Source organism: Nansenia antarctica (assembly GCF_963989245.1).
Source record: "Nansenia antarctica genome assembly, chromosome: 5".
Lineage (NCBI taxonomy): Eukaryota > Metazoa > Chordata > Actinopteri > Argentiniformes > Microstomatidae > Nansenia > Nansenia antarctica.
The window spans coordinates 21,452,023-21,457,022 of record NC_137690.1 but is presented as its reverse complement, the minus strand read 5'-3'; the positions used below and the strand labels follow the sequence as shown (position 1 = coordinate 21,457,022).

At 44.3% G+C, this 5,000-nt stretch overlaps 1 protein-coding gene across 1 annotated transcript in view; it reads left to right on the top strand.

The window, feature by feature from the left end:
- The window catches only part of adgra2 (adhesion G protein-coupled receptor A2), a gene marked incomplete at its 3' end in the record, with an annotated part of 33,944 nt that overhangs the window by 9,500 nt on the left and 19,444 nt on the right, over positions 1 to 5,000 (top strand). The gene's annotated exons all lie outside the window — the stretch shown is intronic.

The following is a 5,000-nucleotide window of genomic DNA, read 5'->3' as shown; positions in this document are numbered from 1 at the left end:
AACTGCCAGTACACCGTCAACACAATTCTAACTCTGTAATAAAACATTACTCAGACTCAGCCTCAATATATTTTAATATACTAATGTTAAGTATTCAATGTTGCCCTAACTAGACAAAACAACGCATGGTATACAGAGTGTGCTTTTGCATAAAGAGTAACACACATCTTCATTGTTTCAAGCTTCATTCAATTTCCTCTGAACAGACCACACTCAATGGGTAATTGAATTTGTGTGAGTTTGGCCTATGTTTTGCATTTAAATGCTGCTTGCTTGACACAATCCAATACATTAATTATAAAGTTACCATGCTAATTAAACTGGGCTGAATTCAATGTGACTCTGAAACTTTCTCATTAACTGGCTGCTATTGGTTTGAGAGTTAGGGCCCTGTGTGCTGGATATGTGGCCTGTTACCAAACCCTTTCAAGGGTTCTTGTCTTTCACCTCGTATGTGGTCCTTCGGCGAAGAGGTCTTTCCAAAGTTAAATGATGTTTACACAGTGGCGTGTTCGGTTGTTTTGACTCTCTTTATTACATTGAACCTGTGCCTCTCTCTGTTTGCCTTGGGGACGGGGCTGGTGGTAGAGGTGGGGTCGGAGGCGGAGTGCCTAATCCTTTCTCATATCCTCATGTTATTCCATGTAATTGTGTCTCGACAATGTGCGACAGCCCTGCCAGATCTTTGATCCCCTCCCGACTGCGCCACCCTTGGGTGTTTGTTTCTGGATGATGCTGGAGATTATCTCTGTTATGATAGAGAGTAAGATCGGTGTTGGTGTTGTTGTTGTTGACATTGTCGTAATGCTAGGTTGCCAGGTTGAAAAAGCTAGAGATGGTTAATGAGAGCAGGAGGCTTAGCCTGCAGAGGGATTCTTCTTATTAAATATAAATCCCTCCTTAAGACTGTTATCCTACTTGTGGTCCGCTGTAAAAGCCTGCAGCTAAAGTCAAAGTCCCCTCTGGAGTGAAGACAGGGATAGCGGGAGGTTGCGAGACGCCAGAGCATTTGGAGGCGTAGAGAAGACCAGAGAAATGGGAACATGGCTTTCTTCCCTCATCCATATCTCTAACCGCTCCAGGAAGCAATAGCAGAGGCTGAACAAACAAGATTTGTTAAGCTATATATATTTTTAACATTTTGCTTTTGGTAGTAGCCCTATGATAAATCATCAACAGTCTCAAGATCATCAAATGTGCTACGTTAGATACAGTTATTAGTGCACAAGGAGGGCTCCAAAATGACAATAATGCAGGTTAGGTTGGAACCTTAACTCAAGATCTGCACTTGCCACATTCGCATAAAGCTCAATTTGCGCGCAGATCTCGAGTTAGGATTCCATCCTGAGAGCACAGCTCCAATAATCTCTCATTAGAATGAGAGACAGACAAATTCTACAGTGTATGCAAGAGTCAGAGACTCAAAGCTTCTTTTACACCAATCTTTATAGGAAACAGACATGTGCGATTTGAGAGACAGGATATCCTTTCTTGTTTGAGGAGGAGTTTATAGAGCAGCGACGAGGAGATGGACGGAGATGGCATCTTAAACCTGTTTTTCTGCACCCAGCTGTCATCTGAATATCTGAAAGGCTTCTGTTCAGCTGTACACAGTGTATGCCTTCTTACTGTATATAGCATGTCTTCACATTACCACCACAGGAACAATTGTGAACTATAATTGAATATGGCCTGAACCCCAGTGCAGCTGCAGGCAAATATGCACAAACATAAACACACAGAAACACACATACTACAAAGCCAAAGTACAGTAACTTCAGGCATTTTTTGAGTGAAAATAATGGAAAATATTTGCAATAAATTGTTTGCAGATTATTGGAGATGTGGCAGTATACTGTATTGTCTAACTATGTGGTAACAAACCCTATTTATATCATCCCGGAGCTGTAAGTATCTCTTTTTCTCTTCTTTGTAGCAGTTACTGTACTTTGGCTTTGTAGACTGTACATAAGCACAGTCTGCCCACTTCTTGTCACCTGTGGCAATGTGTCACATACTATACCATAGGAGTGGATCAGAGCCTTCCTGAAAAGGTTTCCTAAGAGACAGTGTCCTCACCACTCCTATTCCTCCCGGAGGGGAAGGAGCGGAAATAAATCAGTGAATGAATACAATTTGGGGACATGCTGACATGCCCTCATGTCTCCCTCAAAGGCTTTGTGGGTTTAGGAAGCAAATTGAGGAAACCAACAAAGTGAGTGGCACGGCCCAGGGAGGGGTTGCTGCGGTCTGCTACTGCTGGGACAGGGCCCTTTGTTTGGGAGTGTGTATAGCATCCCACTGAATTACTGTCTCAGTCGCATGCCGTGGGGGGGGGGTAGCCGAGGTATACTGTACCCTTAGTTGCTATAGAGACACATCTCAGTGTACAGTACTTGTCTGCTATTATTCTGTCTACATCCCAGAAGCCAATTTTCCCTGTGGAGCAATCATATCCATGTCCTGGTTTTACTATAAGATGAGAGATGAGATGAGATGAGATGAGACGAGATGAAATGATGAAGCGAACCAGGATACTGGCTCTTACCCTGACACAACCTCTCGCAAGATGCTCAGAACAGCATAGAGTTCACCCCACTCACCCTCTATTATTTACTGCATATATAATATACTGCAGCTCCCACAGTTGAGGCAGAAGTGTTCGATGACCTGGCTCTTATCATTGGACCTCCAGGTTCTTGATCTTCATGTAAACATATTAGATAGAGTGTGTTTACGTGGATTGAACTGAGAACCTGTTTTTTCACAAAGATGACATGGATTCAATTACTCATTGGCCACTGGTCTGAAAGGGCTAAATAAATGAGGACACTAATGCACCTTGAATTGCCTGGATTAAATTAGTGCCCTTTTCATGCCATGCACCATAGAGCTGCAATTGTATTTGGAGGCAGACTAACTCAATGTGCCAGCTGTCAATTATGATGTGTAGATGCAGACTATTCAGACAAGGCCACTCTATCAATTTGATGGTAGGCAGATATTGCGTGTGACCCTTGCTTTTAGTAGCCACTCATCTCCAGTGCTTCTGAAAATACCATAAACAGCCTCTGTATACTAAAGAGTGAAGCTTTCCCATATCCTTCTCTGCTCCCTTTTTCCGGGCCTTCTGTCTTCCACCTGCTCGTGGACACTGCTCTGTGCGTCTGATGGCTGTCCAGGAAGTGCTCTCCTTATGACCCCTGACCTGTGTCAACCAGGACCTGAATAAACAGCTAATTGGCTAGGTTTCCTGTTTAGCCTGATGCGAGCGTTGCCTATTTCAGGCTGTTTACAGAGCCCTGTCTCTCTCTCTCTTTCTCTCTCTCTCTATCTCTCTCTCTCTCTCTCTCTCTCTCTCTCTCTCTCTCTCTCTCTTAGAGTTGCTCTCTCTGTATTGTTTACGCTGATCCTGTGAAAGAACAATGCGCTCCCTGCTACAGTGTTCCAAACATCAGAGATTCACGGCTACAGACTTGGAAATGACATACTAATGTCCTGAATCGTCAGCCTTCCTGGAAATGATGTTTTTACAGGGTTCAATGAGATTGTTTCATGAACTTTGTTTGTTCGCTGAAGTGAGCTTTCGAGTTGTGCTGCACAAAGTAGCAAATGTGATTCTTCTCAGTTGAAATGGATATGCTCAAGGCTAGTGGTTTGAGATTCTGAGATGATTATCACAGAGAACACAGTTCTCTCACACACAAACACATGAACACGCACAAACACACACACACACACACACACACACACACACACACACATACACACAAGCGAGCACGCACAGTCCCACATGCAGACACGCATGCACACCCTGTTCATAGACTAATCTGCATTTTTCTGAATAATAAGCTTAGTCAAAAAGGAACTATCTGTATCTAAACTGTCTGTGTTGAATTAAATGACTTGTCTCTCTGCCAGACGTGACTTTCTCCTCTCCTATCTGTATTGAATTATTCAGGCAGTTCCGGATCTTCTGTAGCTTTCATCTCAGGCCTGCATCGAGTTATAGGAGAGATACTGTGCCTAACTGAAGCGTGAGACCTTAGGTCTGGGAGTCACAGGTTCAAATTCAGGCTACGCCCTATGATGACCAGGATACAGATGAGTCTGCATGTTCTGCTGTTATTAAATGGCTCAGAATAGCATTTGGTTCAGTGAAAGGAACAATTGGACAGCATTAGTTTTGACAGAGTAGAGAGAGTGTTTATATTATACTTATGTAATACAAAATGTGTTCCATCCCTTTATTATAAAAAATGTTATGATTAATAATCCTGTATTGATTGCAAACCCCATTGTTAAAACGCCCCCAAAAGGAACCGTTTTGTCCTCCTCCAGCTCCAGTAATAGGGTGGGATGATTAAATCGGTTCATTAAGTGAGCTAGAAGGCGAGGAGCTGAAAGCCGTTTTTATGGATGTGGCAGGAAGCAGGGGGACTGACTGCTGCTGCCTCTGTAAATCTCACAGGCTGTTCACAGTCAGCTCCCTCTTTTAAAGGCAGACACACACGTCTATGCTCCATTCCACAGCCTCGATTAAAAACACACTTCATCTCACAAACAGCCCATTAAATGGCCGTGGGGAAGAGGAGAGGGTGGTGTGAGGCTGGGGGCGTGTTAATGGCGGCGGGCTGTCGCCTGAGCCAGGCCCCTGCTGTACTGTGACCCCCCTGGCCCGGGGACGGGGTTCACAGAGACACATAGCCGACCTGACAGGGCCAAACACACAGAAATGTACTGGGGTACAGGGCTCAGGACCAGGGAAGGTTTGTCTTTTGAACACATTACATTGATGTAAGGTATCATAGCGGACTGGGTGAAGACCTGGCAGCTGTGTCTAGGATCAGGGCAGAGGGTAGGGGTGCGAGCTGGGGAGGATGTTACAGTGGAATGTACAGATAGCCTTTCTGCCCTAGTAGCTGACTCAGTCAGCAGTGGTTCCCTATGGGCTGGCCCATTACAGTAAATAGTACTATTATCCATGATGCCCTCTCAGA